This window comes from Leiobunum rupestre, chromosome 10 (genome assembly GCF_980474605.1).
Source record: "Leiobunum rupestre chromosome 10, qqLeiRupe1.1.hap1, whole genome shotgun sequence".
Lineage (NCBI taxonomy): Eukaryota > Metazoa > Arthropoda > Arachnida > Opiliones > Sclerosomatidae > Leiobunum > Leiobunum rupestre.
The window spans coordinates 12,956,147-12,973,739 of record NC_143393.1 but is presented as its reverse complement, the minus strand read 5'-3'; the positions used below and the strand labels follow the sequence as shown (position 1 = coordinate 12,973,739).

General features: G+C 46.0%; 19 non-coding genes across 19 annotated transcripts; all 19 read left to right on the top strand.

Annotated features, from left to right (window-relative positions):
- The first annotated feature begins 255 nt into the window (after positions 1-255).
- Positions 256-327, top strand: TRNAP-UGG (transfer RNA proline (anticodon UGG)). The gene has a single exon. It is a non-coding gene; the product is annotated as a tRNA-Pro (tRNA).
- Positions 328-1,048: 721 nt separating this feature from the next.
- Positions 1,049-1,120, top strand: TRNAP-UGG (transfer RNA proline (anticodon UGG)). The gene has a single exon. It is a non-coding gene; the product is annotated as a tRNA-Pro (tRNA).
- Positions 1,121-2,160: 1,040 nt separating this feature from the next.
- Positions 2,161-2,232, top strand: TRNAP-UGG (transfer RNA proline (anticodon UGG)). Its single transcript has one exon. It is a non-coding gene; the product is annotated as a tRNA-Pro (tRNA).
- Positions 2,233-2,934: 702 nt separating this feature from the next.
- On the top strand, positions 2,935-3,006 carry TRNAP-UGG (transfer RNA proline (anticodon UGG)). The gene has a single exon. It is a non-coding gene; the product is annotated as a tRNA-Pro (tRNA).
- Positions 3,007-4,038: 1,032 nt separating this feature from the next.
- Positions 4,039-4,110, top strand: TRNAP-UGG (transfer RNA proline (anticodon UGG)). Its single transcript has one exon. It is a non-coding gene; the product is annotated as a tRNA-Pro (tRNA).
- An 881-nt stretch (positions 4,111-4,991) lies between these two features.
- TRNAP-AGG (transfer RNA proline (anticodon AGG)) lies at positions 4,992-5,063 on the top strand. Its single transcript has one exon. It is a non-coding gene; the product is annotated as a tRNA-Pro (tRNA).
- Positions 5,064-5,151: 88 nt separating this feature from the next.
- TRNAP-AGG (transfer RNA proline (anticodon AGG)) lies at positions 5,152-5,223 on the top strand. Its single transcript has one exon. It is a non-coding gene; the product is annotated as a tRNA-Pro (tRNA).
- Positions 5,224-6,113: 890 nt separating this feature from the next.
- Positions 6,114-6,185, top strand: TRNAP-AGG (transfer RNA proline (anticodon AGG)). The gene has a single exon. It is a non-coding gene; the product is annotated as a tRNA-Pro (tRNA).
- Positions 6,186-6,749: 564 nt separating this feature from the next.
- TRNAP-CGG (transfer RNA proline (anticodon CGG)) lies at positions 6,750-6,821 on the top strand. Its single transcript has one exon. It is a non-coding gene; the product is annotated as a tRNA-Pro (tRNA).
- A 2,691-nt stretch (positions 6,822-9,512) lies between these two features.
- TRNAP-AGG (transfer RNA proline (anticodon AGG)) lies at positions 9,513-9,584 on the top strand. Its single transcript has one exon. It is a non-coding gene; the product is annotated as a tRNA-Pro (tRNA).
- A 1,188-nt stretch (positions 9,585-10,772) lies between these two features.
- TRNAP-AGG (transfer RNA proline (anticodon AGG)) lies at positions 10,773-10,844 on the top strand. The gene has a single exon. It is a non-coding gene; the product is annotated as a tRNA-Pro (tRNA).
- Positions 10,845-11,395: 551 nt separating this feature from the next.
- TRNAP-UGG (transfer RNA proline (anticodon UGG)) lies at positions 11,396-11,469 on the top strand. Its single transcript has one exon. It is a non-coding gene; the product is annotated as a tRNA-Pro (tRNA).
- A 696-nt stretch (positions 11,470-12,165) lies between these two features.
- On the top strand, positions 12,166-12,237 carry TRNAP-CGG (transfer RNA proline (anticodon CGG)). Its single transcript has one exon. It is a non-coding gene; the product is annotated as a tRNA-Pro (tRNA).
- Positions 12,238-12,324: 87 nt separating this feature from the next.
- Positions 12,325-12,396, top strand: TRNAP-CGG (transfer RNA proline (anticodon CGG)). Its single transcript has one exon. It is a non-coding gene; the product is annotated as a tRNA-Pro (tRNA).
- Positions 12,397-12,512: 116 nt separating this feature from the next.
- On the top strand, positions 12,513-12,584 carry TRNAP-CGG (transfer RNA proline (anticodon CGG)). The gene has a single exon. It is a non-coding gene; the product is annotated as a tRNA-Pro (tRNA).
- Positions 12,585-13,466: 882 nt separating this feature from the next.
- On the top strand, positions 13,467-13,538 carry TRNAP-UGG (transfer RNA proline (anticodon UGG)). Its single transcript has one exon. It is a non-coding gene; the product is annotated as a tRNA-Pro (tRNA).
- A 2,738-nt stretch (positions 13,539-16,276) lies between these two features.
- On the top strand, positions 16,277-16,348 carry TRNAP-CGG (transfer RNA proline (anticodon CGG)). Its single transcript has one exon. It is a non-coding gene; the product is annotated as a tRNA-Pro (tRNA).
- A 276-nt stretch (positions 16,349-16,624) lies between these two features.
- Positions 16,625-16,696, top strand: TRNAP-CGG (transfer RNA proline (anticodon CGG)). Its single transcript has one exon. It is a non-coding gene; the product is annotated as a tRNA-Pro (tRNA).
- Positions 16,697-16,942: 246 nt separating this feature from the next.
- On the top strand, positions 16,943-17,014 carry TRNAP-UGG (transfer RNA proline (anticodon UGG)). Its single transcript has one exon. It is a non-coding gene; the product is annotated as a tRNA-Pro (tRNA).
- Positions 17,015-17,593: the final 579 nt, after the last annotated feature.

Genomic DNA, 17,593 nt, shown 5'->3' with positions numbered 1-17,593 from the left:
GACGGACTCCGCGGAAAATCTTTCTACCAATCAGTTTTATGGAGGAGACTTCAACGGGTTAGGCTTCATATTCACATATTGAGAGCAATGTAACATGGTCCGTTGGTCTAAGGGTATGATTCTCGCTTTGGGTGCGAGAGGTCCCTGGTTCAAATCCCGGACGGACCCCACCGAAAATCTTTCTACCAATCAGTTTTATGGAGGAGACTTCAACGGGTTAGGCTTCATATTCACATATTGAGAGCAATGTAACATGGTCCGTTGGTCTAAGGGTATGATTCTCGCTTTGGGTGCGAGAGGTCCCGGGTTCAAATCCCGGACGGACCCTGCGGAAGATCTGTCTTCAAACCAGTTTTATGGAGGAGACTTCAACGGGTTTTTCAAGATATTCACAAATTGTAAAAAAGGAACATGGTCCGTTGGTCTAGGGGAATGATTCTCGCTTTGGGTGCGAGAGGTTCCGGGTTCAAATCCCAGACGGGCCCTGTGGAAGATCTTTCTACAAACCAGTTTTACGGTGAAGTTTTCAACGGGTTAGGCTACTTATTCACATATTGAGACCAAAGTAACATGGTCCGTTGGTCTAGGGGTATGATTCTCGATTTGGGTGCGAGAGGTCCCGGGTTCAAATCCTGGACGGACTCCGCGGAGAATCTTTCTACCAATCAGTTTTATGGAGGAGACTTCAACGGGTTAGGCTTCATATTCACATATTGAGAGCAAAGTAACATGGTCCGTTGGTCTAGGGGTATGATTCTCCCTTTGGGTGCGAGAGGTCCCACGTTCAAATCCCGGTTGGACCCCTCGGAAAATCTTTCTAACAATCAGATTTATGGAGAGGCTTCAACGGGTTAGGCTACATATTCACATATTGAGAGCAAACTAACATTGTTCATTGGTCTAGGGGTATAATTCTCGCTTAGGGTGCGAGAGGTCCTGGGTTCAAATCCCCGAAGGTACCCGCGGAAGATCTTTCTACAAACCAGTTTTATGGAAGAGTTTTCAACGAGTTAGGCTACATATTCACATATTGAGAGCAAATTAACATGGTCCGTTGGTCTAGGGGTATGATTCTTGCTTTGGGTGCGAGAGGTCCCGGGTTCAAATCCCGGACGGACCCTGCGGAAAATCTCTCTACCAATCAGATTTATGGAGGAGGCTTCAATGGGTTAGGCTACATATTCACATATTGAGAGCACACTAACATTGTTCATTGGTCTAGGGGTATGATTCTCGCTTAGTGTGCGAGAGGTCCCGGGTTCAAATCCCCGAAGGTACCGGCGGAAGATCTTTCTACAAACCAGTTTTATGGAGAAGTTTTCAACGGGGTAGGCTACATATTCACATATTGAGAGCAAAGTATTATGGTCCTTTGGTCTAGGGGTATGATTCTCGCTTTGGGTGCGAGAGGTCCCGGGTTCAAATCCCGGACGGACCCCGCGGAAGATCTTTTTACAAACCAGTTTTATGGAGGAGGCTTCAATGGGTTAGGCTACATATTAACATATTGGGAGCAAACTAACATGGTCCGTTGGTCTAGGGGTATGGTTCTCGCTAAGGGTGCGAGAGGTCCCGGGTTCAAATCCCGGACGGAACCCGCGGAAAATCTTTCTACGAATCAGTTTTATGGAGGAGACTTCAACGGGTTATTCAAGATATTCACATATTGTGATAAAAGTAACATGGTCCGTTGGTATAGGGTATGATTCTCGCTTTGGGTGCGAGAGGTCCCGGGTTCAAATCCCGGACGGACCCCGCGGAAAACCTTTCTACCAATCAGTTTTATGGAGAAGACTTCAACGGGTTAGGCTACATATTCACATATTGAGAGCAAAGTAACATGGTCCGTTGGTCTAGGGGTATGATTCTCCCTTTGGGTGCGAGAGGTCCCGCATTCAAATCCCGGTTGGACCCCTCGGAAAATCTTTCTAACAATCAGATTTATGGAGGAGGCTTCAATGGGTTAGGCTACATATTCACATATTGAGAGCAAGCTAACGTTGTTCGTTGGTCTAGGGGTATAATTCTCGCTTAGGGTGCGAGAGGTCCCGGGTTCAAATCCCCGAAGGTACCCGCTGAAGATCTTTCTACAAACCAGTTTTATGGAAGAGTTTTCAACGAGTTAGGCTACATATTCACATATTGAGAGCAAATTAACATGGTCCGTTGGTCTAGGGGTATGATTCTTGCTTTGGGTGCGAGAGGTCCCGGGTTCAAATCCCGGACGGACCCTGCGGAAAATCTCTCTACCAATCAGATTTATGGAGAAGGCTTCAATGGGTTATTCAAGATATTCACATATTGTGAAAAAACGTAACATGGATTGTTGGTCTAGGGGTATGATTCTCGCTTCGGGTGCGAGAGGTCTCGGGTTCAAATCCCGGACGGACCCCGCAGAAGATCTTTCTTCAAACCAGTTTTATGAGGAAGTTTTCAACAGGTTAGGCTACATATTCACATATTGAGAGCAAACTAACATGGTCCGTGGGTCTAGGGGTATGATTCTCGCTTTGGGTGCGAGAGGCTCCGGGTTCAATTCCTGGACGGAGCCCACGGAAAATATTTCTACGAATCAGTTTTATGGAGGAGACTTCAACGGGATATTAACATATTGAGAGCAAAGTAACATGGTCCGTTGGTCTAGGGGTATGATTCTCGCTTTGGGCGCGAGAGGTCTCTGGTTCAAATATCGGACGGACCCCGCGGAAAATCTTTCTACAAATCAGTTTTCAACGGGTTAGGATTCATATTCACATATTGAGAGCAAAGTAACATGGTCCGTTGGTCTAGGAGTATGATTCTCGCTTTGAGTGCGAGAGGTCACGGGTTGAAATGCCGGACGGACCCCGCGGAAGATCTATCTACAAACCAGTCTTATGGTGAAGTTTTCAACGTGTTAGGCCACATATTCACATATTGAAAGCAAATTAATATGGTCCGTTGGTCTAGGGGTATGATTCTCGCTTTGGGTGCGAGAGGTCCCGGGTTCAAATCCCGGACGGACCCCGCGTAAGATCTTTCTACAAACCAGTTTTATGGAAAAGTTTTCAACGGGTTAGGCTACATATTCACATATTGAGAGCAAAGTAACATGGTCCGTTGGTCTAGGGGTATGATTCTCGCTTTGGGTGTGAGAGGTCACGGGTTCAAATCCCAGACGGACCCCACGGAAAATCTTTCTACGAATCAGTTTTATGGAGGAGACTTCAACGGGATATTAACATATTAAGAGCAAAGTAACATGGTCCGTTGGTCTAGGGGTATGATTCTCGCTTTCGGTGCGAGAGATCTCGGGTTCAAATATCGGACAGACCCCGCGGAAAATCTTTCTACATACCAGTTTTATGGAGAAGACTTCAACGGGTTAGGCTACATATTCACATATTGAGAGCAAAGTTACATGTCTCATTGGTCTAGGGGTATGATTCTCGCTTCGGGTGCGAGAGGTCCCGGGTTCAAATCCTGGACGGACTCCGCGGAAAATCTTTCTACCAATCAGTTTTATGGAGGAGACTTCAACGGGTTAGGCTTCATATTCACATATTGAGAGCAAAGTAACATGGTCCGTTGGTCTAGGGGTATGATTCTCGCTTTGGGTGCGAGAGGTCCCTGGTTCAAATCCCGGACGGACCCCACCGAAAATCTTCCTACCAATCAGTTTTATGGAGGAGACTTCAACGGGTTAGGCTACTTATTCACATATTAAGACCAAAGTAACATGGTCCGTTGGTCTAGGAGTATGAATCTCGCTTCGGGTGCGAGAGGTCCCGGGTTCAAATCCTGGACGGACTCCGCGGAAAATCTCTCTACCAATCAGTTTTATGGAGGAGACTTCAACGGGTTAGGCTTCATATTCACATATTGAGAGCAATGTAACATGGTCCGTTGGTCTAAGGGTATGATTCTCGCTTTGGGTGCGAGAGGTCCCTGGTTCAAATCCCGGACGGACCCCACCGAAAATCTTTCTACCAATCAGTTTTATGGAGGAGACTTCAACGGGTTAGGCTTCATATTCACATATTGAGAGCAATGTAACATGGTCCGTTGGTCTAAGGGTATGATTCTCGCTTTGGGTGCGAGAGGTCCCGGGTTCAAATCCCGGACGGACCCTGCGGAAGATCTGTCTTCAAACCAGTTTTATGGAGGAGACTTCAACGGGTTTTTAAAGATATTCACAAATTGTAAAAAAGGAACATGGTCCGTTGGTCTAGGGGAATGATTCTCGCTTTGGGTGCGAGAGGTTCCGGGTTCAAATCCCAGACGGGCCCTGTGGAAGATCTTTCTACAAACCAGTTTTACGGTGAAGTTTTCAACGGGTTAGGCTACTTATTCACATATTGAGACCAAAGTAACATGGTCCGTTGGTCTAGGGGTATGATTCTCGATTTGGGTGCGAGAGGTCCCGGGTTCAAATCCTGGACGGACTCCGCGGAGAATCTTTCTACCAATCAGTTTTATGGAGGAGACTTCAACGGGTTAGGCTTCATATTCACATATTGAGAGCAAAGTAACATGGTCCTTTGGTCTAGGGGTATGATTCTCGCTTTGGGTGCGAGAGGTCCCTGGTTCAAATCCCGGACGGACCCCACCGAAAATCTTCCTACTAATCAGATTTATGGAGGAGGCTTCAACGGGTTAGGCTACATATTCACATATTGGGAGCAAACTAACATGGTCCGTTGGTCTAGGGGTATGATTCTCGCTTTGGGTGCGATAGGTCCCGGGTTCAAATTCCGGACGGACCCCACCGAAAATCTTCCTACCAATCAGATTTATGGAGGAGGCTTCAACGGGTTAGGCTACAAATTCACATATTGGGAGCAAACTAACATGGTCCGTTGGTCTAGGGGTATGGTTCTCGCTTTGGGTGCGAGAGGTCCCGGGTTCAAATCCCAGACGGACCCCGCGGAAAATCTTTCTACCAATCAGGTTTATGGAGGAGACTTCAACGGGTTATTCAAGATATTCACATATTGTGAAAAACGTAAAATGGTCCGTTGGTCTAGGGGTATGATTCTCGCTTAGGGTGCGAGAGGTCCCGGGTTCAAATCCTGGACGGACCCCGCGGAAGATCTTTCTACACACCAGTTTGATGGATAAGTTTTCAACGGGTTAGGCTACATAATTCACATATTGAGAGCATAGTAACATGGTCCGTTGGTCTAGGGGTATGATTCTCGCTTAGGGTGCGAGAGGTCCCGGGTTCAAATCCTGGACGGACTCCGCGGAAAATCTTTCTACCTATCAGTTTTATGGAGGAGACTTCAACGGGTTAGGCTTCATATTCACTTATTGAGAGCAACGTAACATGGTCCATTGGTCTAGAGGTATGATTCTCGCTTTGGGTGCGAGAGGTCCCTGGTTCAAATCCCGGACGGACCCCACCGAAAATCTTCCTAATAATCAGATTTATGGAGGAGGCTTCAACGGGTTAGGCTACATATTCACATATTCACATATTGGGAGCAAACTAACATGGTCCGTTGATCTAGGGGTATGGTTCTCGCTTTGGGTGCGAGAGGTCCCGGGTTCAAATCCCAGACGGACCCCGCGGAAAATCTTTCTACCAATCAGTTTTATGGAGGAGACTTCAACGGGTTAGGCTACTTATTCACATATTAAGACCAAAGTAACATGGTCCGTTGGTCTAGGGGTATGATTCTCGCTTTGGGTGCGAGAGGTCCCTGGTTCAAATCCCGGACGGACCCCACCGAAAATCTTCCTACCAATCAGATTTATGGAGAAGGCTTCAACGGGTTAGGCTACATATTCACATAATGGGAGCAAACTAACATGGTCCGTTGGTCTAGGGGTATGGTTCTCGCTTTGGGTGCGAGAGGTCCCGGGTTCAAATCCCAGACGGACCCCGCGGAAAATCTTTCTACCAATCAGTTTTATGGAGGAGACTTCAACGGGTTAGGCTACATATTCACATATTGAGAGCAAAGTAACATGGTCCGTTGGTCTAGGGGTATGATTCTCGCTTTGGGTGCGAGAGGCAACGGGTTCAAGTCCCGGACGGACCCCGCGGAAAATCTTTCTACCAATCAGTTTTATGGAGAAGACTTCAACGGGTTAGGCTACATATTCACATATTGAGAGCAAAGTAACATGGTCCGTTGGTCTAGGGGTATGATTCTCGCTTAGGGTGCGAGAGGTCCCGGGTTTAAATCCCGGACGGACCCAGCTGAAAATCTTTCTACCAATCAGTTTTATGGAGAAGACTTCAACGGGTTAGGCTACATATTCACATATTGAGAGCAAAGTAACATGGTCCGTTGGTCTAGGGGTATGATTCTCGCTTTGGGTGCGAGAGGTTACGGGTTCAAGTCCCGGACGGACCTCGCGGAAAATCTTTCTACCAATCAGTTTTATGGAGAAGACTTCAACGGGCTAGGCTACATATTCACATATTGAGAGCAAAGTAACAGTGTCTGTTGGTCTAGGGGTATGATTCTCGCTTTGGGTGCGAGAGGTCCCGGGTTCAAATCCCGGACGGACCCCGCGGAAAATCTTTCTACCAATCAGTTTTATGGAGGAGACTTCAACGGGTTATTCAAGATATTCACATATTGTGAAAAACGTAACATGGTCCTTTGGTCTAGGGGTATGATTCTCGCTTTGGGTGCGAGTGGCCCCGGGTTCAAATCCCGGACGGACCCCGCGGAAAATCTTTCTACCAATCAGTTTTATGGAGGAGACTTCAACGGGTTAGGCTTCATATTCACATATTGAGAGCAAAGTAACATGGTCCGTTGGTCTAGGGGAATGATTCTCGCTTCGGGTGCGAGAGGTCCCGGGTTCAAATCCCGGACGGACCCCGATGAAAAAATTTCTACGAATCAGTTTTATGGAGGAGACTTCAACGGGTTATTCAAGATATTCACATATTGAGAGCAAAGTATCATGGTCCGTTGGTCTCGGGGTATGATTCTCGCTTAGGGTGCGAGAGGTCCCGGGTTTAAATCCCGGACAGACCCCGCGGAAAATCTTTCTACCAATCAGTTTTATGGAGGAGACTTCATCGGGTTAGGCTACATATTAACATATTGAGAGCAAAGTAACATGGTCCGTGTGTCTAGGGGTATCATTCTCGGTTCGAGCTTTTGGAGAGTGCAGGTCGTTCGATTTTGCGCTCCGTGTTTTCGTCGCTCTAAGCCTAAGCGGGGTATTTTACCAATTTATTTTTCTTTCGGTTATTATTCGTGCATTTAAATCTATAGTTGTTAATTTATTAATTTGGTAAGCCCTCCTGGGTGTTTCTACCCAGGATGGACGCATTCAAGAGATCGGTTTTTATTGATTTTAAACGAAATCTACCAAGTTTTGAAGTTGTGTCTACGGCGGTGATTGCGAACTTTGGTCTCGATTGTGCATCTGCTTTAGTTGTCTGTGATGAGGGTGGTTACATTCTCACCTTGAAGACTTTGGCCGATGTCGAGGGCGTTATTGATTCGGGCTTGGATATTGACGGTGAGATATATGAAATTTCAAGCGTTTTTGCGAAGACGGTGACTGTCGCCTTTTCGGACTTACCTGAGTTTGTGACTGATGAAGCCGTTTTATCCAAATTAACGTCGCTTGGCTGTGAAATCAAGGGTCCGCTTGTTTGGCATAGAAAGGCATCATTCTATTGCGGACTTCGTACCGTTCGTGTTACCTTACCTGAGAGTCTGTCATCATTACCATATCGCTTACGAGTTGCCGATGCTGTTGGTCGGGAGAAGTTTTACGCTGTCCGACATGATTCTCAGTTGAAAATATGTAATAAACGTTATTCTCCTGACCATATTTATCGCAATTGTCCGGATTTCAAGTGCTTCAAGTGCGAGAAGCAGGGTCATGTTGTTCGGGAGTGTCCACTTTGGCCGCGTATGGCGTCCCGCGACTCTGATACGGTGGCTGTCGGTGGTGCGGCCGGTGACGCGATGGTCGTTGATCCTGTCTCAGTCGCTATTCCTCAAGGTTCTTCGGTCCGGGCTGGTGGCGGTGAGTCTTCAGTCGTCGGCGCCGGTCTCAAGTCTGATCCGCGTCGGAGTGCTAAGCATTCGTTGTCGTCTAGTGATGGTGATTTCGGAAAGAAAATGTCTTCTTCTGGCTCTGCTCCGAAAGTAAAGAAAGTTCCCTCTAAAATGCCTCTGGTCCCTTTCGAGGGTCATCGCCGGCCTGATTGGTGGCCTAGGGAGGTTGTCTGGCCTCCATCTTCAGAGAACGAATTTTACGCCCGGGTGTGTCGGTATCAGGGTCAGCCTGTTACCAGTCCTCTGTATAAGGACTTTGTGATCCCGGATGATTACGGTTTCAATGTATAAGTTACACATTAATGGTGATTGATTTTCTTAATGTTTTGCGGCCTTTTCTGTGTTCTGTCGGTTCTAAGCCTTTGCTTCCCATTTTCAATAAGGAGTTTTTTTCGTTAATTTATTTCTTCTTAATCGTCTTTAATGCTGTTTTATATCTACTAATGCCTATTTTTGTTCATGAATTATTTCTACAACATGTACTGCCTGATAGTGTTTGATACGTTGCTTTAATTTTTTTTATTTCTCGCTATTGTTTAATCAATATTATCTAATCGTTTTTCTTTCTTTATCGATGTTCATTTTCGCGACCGATTTATCAAATGTTACTTTGTATTTTTTTCCTTGTTCTATTATCTTGTTGCATTTCGCTTTTTGTACCATACACGCGTCGTGTATTTTTTTAATGATATAATTAAAAAAAAAAAAAAGGGGTATCATTCTCGCTTTGGGTGCGAGAGGTTCCGGGTTCAAATCCTGGACGGACGCCACGGAAAATTTTTCTAACAAACAGATTTATGGAGGAGTCTTCAACGGGTAAGGCTACATATTCACATATTGAGAGCAAAGTAACATGGGCCGTTGGTCTAGGGGAATGATTCTCGCTTAGGGTGCGAGAGGTCCCGGGTTCAAATTCCGGATGGACCCCGCGGAAAATCTACCTACCAATCAGATATATGGAGGAGGCTTCAACGGGTTAGGCTACATATTCACATATTGAGAGCAAAGTAACATGGTCCGTTGGTATAGGGGAGTGATTCTCGCTTAGGGTGCGAAATGTCCCGGGTTTAAATCCCGGATTGACACTGCGGAAAAACTTTCTACCAATCAGTTTTATGGAGGAGACTTCAACGGGTTATTCAAGATATTCACATATTGTGAAAAAAGTAACATGGCCCGTTGGTCTAGAGGTATGATTCTCGCTTAGGGTGCCAGAGTTCTCGGGTTCAAATCCCGGACGGACCCCGCGGAAAATCTTTCTACCAATCAGATTTATGGAGGAGGCTTCAACGGGTTAGGCTACATATTCACATATTGAGAGCAAACTAACATGGTCCGTTGGTCTAGGGGTATGATTCTCGCTTTGGGTGCGAGAGGTCCCGCGTTCAAATCCCGGACGGTTCCCGCGGAAAATCTTTCTAACAATCAGATTTATGGAGGAGGCTTCAACGGGTTAGGCTACATATTCACATATTGAGAGCAAACTAACATGGTCCGTTGGTCTAGGGGTATGATTCTCGCTTAGGGTGCGAGAGGTCGCGGGTTCAAATCCCGGACGGACCCTGCTAAAAATCATTCTACCAATCAGATTTATGGAGGAGGCTTCATGGGTTAGGCTACATATTCACATATTGAGAGCAAACTAACATGGTCCGTTGGTCTAGGGATATGATTCTCACTTCCGGTGCGAGAGGTCCCGGGTTCAAATCGGACGGACCCCGCGGAAGATCTTTCTACAAACCAGTTTTATGGAGAAGTTTTCAACGGGTTAGGCTACATATTCACATATTGAGAGCAAAATAACATGGTCCGTTGGTCTAGGAGTAAGATTCTCGCTTTGGGTGCGAGAGGTCCCGGGTTCAAATCCCGGATGGACATCGTGGAAAATCTTTCTACGAATCAGTTTTATGGCGGAGACTACAACGGGATATTCACATATTGAGCGCGAAGTTACATGGTTCGTTGGTCTAGGGGTATGATTCTCGCATCGGGTGCGAGAGGTCTCAGGTTCAAATCCTGGACGGACCCCGCGGAAAATCTTTCTAACAATCAGTTTTATGGAGGAGACTTCCACGGGTTGTTCAAGATAATCACATATTGTGAAATTAGTAACTTGGTCTGTCGGTCTAGGGGTATGATTCTCGCTTTGGGTGCGAGAGGTCCCGGGTTCAAATCCCGGATGGACCCCGCCGAAAATCTTTCTACGAATCAGTTTTATGGAGGAGATTTCAACGGGTTAGGCTTCATATTCACATATTGAGAGCCAATTAACATGGTCCGTTGGTCTAGGGGTATGAATCTCGCTTTGGGTGCGAGAGGTCCCGCGTTCAAATCCCGGACGGAATCCGCGGAAAATCTTTCTAACAATCAGATTTATGGAGGAGGCTTCAACGGGTTATTCAAGATATTCACATATTGTGAAAAAAGTAACATGGTCCGGGGGTCTAGGGGTATGATTCTCGCTTAGGGTGCGAGAGGTCCCGGGTTCAAATCCCGGACGGACCCCGCGGAAAGTCTTTCTACCAATTAGTTTTATGGAGGAAACTTCAACGGGTTATTCAAGATATTCACATATTGAGAGCAAAGTTACATGGTCCGTTGGTCTAGGGGAATGATTCTCGCTTAGGGTGCGAGACGTCCCGGGTTCAAATGCCGGACCTACCCCGCGGAAAATCTTTCTACAAATCAGTTTTATGGAGGAGACTTCAACCGGTTATTCAAGATATTCACATATTGTGAAAAAAGTAACATGGTCCGTTGGTCTAGGGGTATGATTCTCGCTTAGGGTGCGAGAGGTCCCGGGTTCAAATCCCGGACGGACCCCGCGGAAAACCTTTCTACAAACCAGTTTTATGGAGATGACTTAAACGGGTTAGGCTACATATTCACATATTGAGAGCAAAGTAACATGGTCCGTTGGTCTAGGGGTATGATCCTCGCTTCGGGCGCGAGAGGTCCCGGGTTCAAATCCCTGACAGACCCCGCGGAAAATCTTTCTACCAATCAGATTTATGGAGGAGACTTAAACGGATTATTCAAGATATTCACATATTATGAAAAAAGTAACATGGTCCGTTGGTCTAGGGGTATGATTCTCGCTTAGGGTGCGATAGGTCCCAGGTTCAAATCCCGGACGGACCCCGCCGAAAACCTTTCTACAAACCAGTTTTATGGAGATGACTTAAGCGGATTAGGCTACATATTCACATATTGAGAGCTAAGTAACATGGCCCGTTGGTCTAGGGGTATGATTGTCGCTCTGGGTGCGAGACCCCTGGTTCAAATCCCGCGGAAAATCTTTCTACCAATCAGATTTATGGAGGGGACTTCAACGGGTTAGGCTACATATTCACATATTGAGAGCAAAGTAACATGGTCCGTTGGTCTAGGGGTATGATTCTCGCTTTGGGTGCGAGAGGTCCCGGGTTCAAATCCCGGACGGACACCGCGGAAAGTCTTTCTACCAATTAGTTTTATGGAGGAAACTTCAACGGGTTATTCAAGATATTCACATATTGTGAAAAAAGTAACATGGTCCGTTGGTCTAGGGGTAAGATTCTCGCTTCGGGTGCTAGAGGTCCCGGTTTCAAATCCCGGACGGACCCCGCGGAAAATCTTTCTACCAGTCAGATTTATGGAGGAGGCTTCAACGGGTTAGGCTACATATTCACATATTGAGAGCAAAGTAACATGGTCCGTTGGTTTAGGGGAGTGATTATCGCTTAGGGTGCGAAAGGTCCCGGGTTAGAACCCCACGGAAAGTCTTCCTACCAATCAGTTTTATGGAGGAGACTTCAACGGGTTATTCAAGATATTCACATATTGAGAGCAGTGTAACATGGCCCGTTGGTCTAGGGGTATGATTGTCGCTCTGGGTGCGAGAGGTCCCGGGTTCAAATCCCGGACGGACCCCGCGGAAAACCTTTCTACAAACCAGTTTTATGGAGATGACTTAAACGGGTTAGGCTACATATTCACATATTGAGAGCAAAGTAACATGGCCCGTTGGTCTAGGGGTATGATTGTCGCTCTGGGTGCGAGACCCCGGGTTTAAATCCCGCGGAAAATCTTTCTACCAATCAGATTTATGGAGGGGACTTCAACGGGTTAGGCTACATATTCACATTTTGTGAAAAAGTAACATGGTCCGTTGGTCTAGGGGAATGATTGTCGCTTCGGGTGCGAGAGGTCCCGGGTTCAAATCCCGGACGGACCCCGCGGAAGATCTTTCTATCAATCAGATTTATGGAGGAGGCTTCAACGGGTTAGGATACATATTCACATATTGAGAGCAAAGTAACATGGTCCGTTGGTCTAGGGGTATGATTCTCGCTTCGGGTGCGAGAGGTTCCGGGTTCAAATCCCGGTCGGACCCCGCGGAAAACCTTTCTACAAACCAGTTTTATGGAGAAGACTTAAACGGGTTAGGCTACATATTCACATATTGAGAGCAAAGTAACATAATATTCACATTTTGTGAAAAAGTAACATGGTCCGTTGGTCTAGGGGTATGATTCTCGCTTCGGGTGCGAGAGGTTCCGGGTTCAAATCTCGGACGGACCCCGCGGAAAATCTTTCTACCAATCAGATTTATGGAGGAGGCTTCAACGGGTTAGGCTACATATTCACATATTGAGAGCAAACTAACATGGTCCGTTGGTCTAGGGGAATAATTCTCGCTTAGGGTGCAAGAGGTCCCGGGTTTAGATCCCGGACGGACCCCGCAGAAAATATTTCTACCAATCAGATTTATGGAGGATACTTCAACGGGTTATTCAAGATATTCACATATTGTGAATAAAAGGAACATGGTTCGGTGGTCTAGGGGAATGATTCTCGATTAAGGTGCGAGAGGTCCCGGTTTCAAATATCGGACGGACCCCGCGGAAAATATTTCTACCAATCAGATTTATGGAGAGACTTCAACGGGTTAATCAAGATATTCACATATTGAGAGCAAAGTTACATGGTCCGTTGGTCTAGGGGAATGATTCTCGCTTAGGGTGCGAGACGTCCCGGGTTCAAATGCCGGACGGACAACGCGGAAAATCTTTCTACCAATCAGTTTTATGGAGGAGTATTCAACGGGTTATTCAAGATATTCACATGTTGTGAAAAAAGTAACATGGTGCGTTGGTGTAGGGGTATGATTCTCGCTTTTAGTGCGAGAGGTCCCGGGTTCAAATCCCGGACGGACCCCGCGGAAAATCTTTCTACAAACCAGTTTTATGGAGAAGACTTCAACGGGTTAGGCCTAATATTCACATATTGAGAGCACACTAACATGGTCCCTTTGTCTAAGGGTATGATTCTCGCTTTGGGTTTGAGAGTACCCGCGTTCAAATCCCGGACGGACCCCGCGTAAAATCTTTCTACCAATCAGATTTATGGAGGAGTCTTCAACTGGTTAGGCTACATATTCACATATTGAGATCAAACTAATATGGTCCGTTGGTCTAGGGGTATGATTCTCGCTTTGGGTGTGAGAAGTCCCGGGTTCAAATCCCGGACGGACCACGCGGAAAATCTTTCTACAAACCAGTTTTATGGAGAAGACTTCAACGGGTTAGGCTTAATATTCACATATTTAGAGCAAACTAACATGGTCCCTTGGTCTAAGGGTATGATTATCGCTTTGGGTGTGAAATACAATAGGAAAGGCCCATTAGCTCAGTTGGTTAGAGCGTCGTGCTAATGGGAGTTGCGTTCGAGCTTTTGGAGAGTGCAGGTCGTTCGATTTTGCACTCCGTGTTTTCGTCGCGCTAAGCCTAAGCGGGGTTTTTTGCCAATTTATTTTTTTTTCGGTTATTATTCGTGCATTTAATTCAATAGTTGTTAATTTATTAATTTGGTAATCCCTCCTGGGTGTTTCTACCCAGGATGGACGCATTCAAAAGATCGGTTTTTATTGATTTTAAACGAAATCTACCAAGTTTTGAAGTTGTGTCTACGGCGGTGATTGCGAACTTTGGTCTCGATTGTGCTTCTGCTTTAGTTGTCTGTGATGAGGGAGGTTACATTCTCACCTTGAAGACTTTGGCCGATGTCGAGGGCGTTATAGATTCGGGCTTGGATATTGATGGTGAGATATATGAAATTTCAAGCGTTTCTGCGAAGACTGTGACTGTCGCCTTTTCGGACTTACCTGAGTTTGTGACTGATGAAGCCGTTTTATCCAAATTAATGTCGCTTGGCTGTGAAATTAAGGGTCCGCTTGTGTGGCATAAAAAGGCATCATTCTATTGCGGACTTCGTACCGTACGTGTTACCTTACCTGAGAATCTGTCATCATTACCATATCGCTTACGAGTTGCCGATGCTGTTGGTCGGGAGAAGTTTTACGCTGTCCGACATGATTCTCAGTTGAAAATATGTAATAAATGTTATTCTCCTGACCATATTTATCGCAATTGTCCGGATTTCAAGTGCTTCAAGTGCGAGAAGCAGGGTCATGTTGTTCGGGAGTGTCCACTTTGGCCGCGTATGGCATCCCGTGATTTAGAAGCGGCGTCTGGCGGTGGTGGTGACGGTGAAGCGATGGTCGTCGATCCTGCCTCAGTCGCTATTCCTCAAGGTTCTCCGGTCCGGGCCGGTAGCGGTGAATCTTCCATCGTCGATGCCGGTGTCAAGTCTGATCCGCGTCGGAGTGCTAAGCATTCGCTGTCGTCAAGCGATGGCGATGTCGGTCAGAAGCTGTCTTCTTCTTCTGGCTCTGCTACGAAGGTTCAAAGGGTTCCCGTTGCTATGCGTCTGTACCCTTTCAAGGGTCATCGCCGGCCTGAGTGGTGGCCTAAGGAGGTTGCTTGGCCGCCATCTTCAGAGAACGAATTTTTTGCTCGGGCGTGTCGGTATCAGGGTCAGCCTGTTACCAGTCCTCTGTATAAGGACTTTGTGATCCCGGATGATTACGGTTTCAAAGTATAAGTTACAAATTAATGGTGTTGGATTTTCTTAATGTTTTGCGGCCTTTTCTGTGTTCTGTCGGTTCTAAGCCTTTGCTTCTCATTTTCAATAAGGAGTTTTTTTTTTCGTTAATTTATTTCTTCTTAATCGTCTTTACTGCTGTTTAATATCTAATTTAGCCTATTTTTGTTCATGAATTCTTTCTACAACATGTACTGCCTAATAGTGTTTGATACGTTGCTTAATTTTTTTATTTCTCACTATTGTTTAATCAATATTATCTACTCGTTGTTCTTTCTTTATCGATGTTCTTTTTCGCGACCGATTTTTCAATTGTTACTTCGTATTTTTTTCTTGTTCTATTATCTTGTTGCATTTCGCTTTTTGTACCATACACGCATTGTGTATTTTTTTAATGATATAATTAAAAAAAAAAAAAAAAAAAAAAATCGCTTTGGGTGCAAGAGGTCCCGGGTTCAAATGCCGGACAGACCCCGCGGAAAATCTTTCTACCAATCAGTTTTATGGAGGAGACTTCAACGGGTTAGGCTACATATTTACATATTGAGAGCAAGCTAACATGGTCCATTGGTCGAGGGGTATGATTCTCGCTTTGGGTGCGAGAGGTCCCGGGTTCAAATCCCGGACGGACCCCGCGGAAAATCTTTCTACAAACCAGTTTTATGGAGAAGACTTCAACGGGTTAGGCTTAATATTCACATATTTAGAGCAAACTAACATGGTCCCTTGGTCTAAGGGTATGATTCTAGCTTCGGGTGCGAGAGGTCCCGGTTTCAAATCCCGGACGGACCCCGCGGAAAATCTTTCTACCAATCAGATTTATGGAGGAGGCTTCAACGGGTTAGGCTACATATTCACATATTGAGAGCAAAGTAACATGGTCCGTTGGTTTAGGGGAGTGATTATCGCTTAGGGTGCGAAAGGTCCCGGGTTAGAACCCCACGGAAAGTCTTCCTACCAATCAGTTTTATGGAGGAGACTTCAACGGGTTATTCAAGATATTCACATATTGAGAGCAGTGTAACATGGCCCGTTGGTCTAGGGGTATGATTGTCGCTCTGGGTGCGAGAGATCCCGGGTTCAAATCCCGGACGGACCCCGCGGAAAACCTTTCTACAAACCAGTTTTATGGAGATGACTAAAACGGGTTAGGCTACGTATTCACATATTGAGAGCAAAGTAACATGGCCCGTTGGTCTAGGGGTATGATTGTCGCTCTGGGTGCGAGACCCCGGGTTTAAATCCCGCGGAAAATCTTTCTACCAATCAGATTTATGGAGGGGACTTCAACGGGTTAGGCTACATATTCACATTTTGTGAAAAAGTAACATGGTCCGTTGGTCTAGGGGAATGATTCTCGCTTCGGGTGCGAGAGGTCCCGGGTTCAAATCCCGGACGGACCCCGCGGAAGATCTTTCTATCAATCAGATTTATGGAGGAGGCTTCAACGGTTTAGGATACATATTCACATATTGAGAGCAAAGTAACATGGTCCGTTGGTCTAGGGGAGTGATTTTTGCTTAGGTTGCGAAAGGTCCCGGGTTCAAATCCCGGTCGGACCCCGCGGAAAACCTTTCTACAAACCAGTTTTATGGAGAAGACTTAAACAAGTTAGGCTACATATTCACATATTGAGAGCAAAGTAACATAATATTCACATATTGTGAAAAAAGTTACATGGTCCGTTGGTCTAGGGGTATGATTCTCGCTTCGGGTGCGAGAGGTTCCGGGTTCAAATCTCGGACGGACCCCGCGGAAAATCTTTCTACCAATCAGATTTATGGAGGAGGCTTCAACGGGTTAGGCTACATATTCACATATTGAGAGCAAACTAACATGGTCCGTTGGTCTAGGGGAATAATTCTCGCTTAGGGTGCAAGAGGTCCTGGGTTTAGATCCCGGACGGACCCCACGGAAAATCTTTCTACAAACCAGTTTGGTGGAGAAGACTTAAGCGGGTTAGGCTACATATTCACATTTTGAGAGCAAAGTAACATGGTCCGTTGGTCTAGGGGTATGATTCTCGCTTTGGGTGCGAGAGGTCCCGGGTTCAAATCCCGGACGGACCCCGTGGAAAATAATTCTACGACTCAGTATTATGGAGGAGACTTCAACGGGATATTCACATATTGAGAGCAACGTAACATGGTCCGTTGGTCTAGGGGTATGATTCTCGCTTTGGGTGCGAGAAGTCCCGGGTTCAAATCCTGGACGGACCCCGCGGAAAATCTTTCTACCAATCAGATTTATGGAGGAGGCTTCAACGGGTTAGGCTACATATTCACATATTGAGAGCAAACAAACATGGTCCGTTGGTTTAAGGGTATGATTCTCGCTAAGGGTGCGACAGGTCCCGGGTTCAAATATCGGACGGACCCCGCGGAAAATATTTCTACCAATCAGATTTATGGAGGAGACTTCAACGGGTTATTCAAGATATTCACATATTGTGAAAATAAGAACATGGTACGTTGGTCTAGGGGATGATTCTCGCTTAAGGTGCGAGAGGTCCCGGGTTCAAATATCGGACGGACCCCGCGGAAAATCTTTCTACCAATCAGTTTTATGGAGGAGACTTCAACGGGTTAGGCTACATATTCACATATTGAGAGCAAACAAACATGGTCCGTTGGTTTAAGGGTATGATT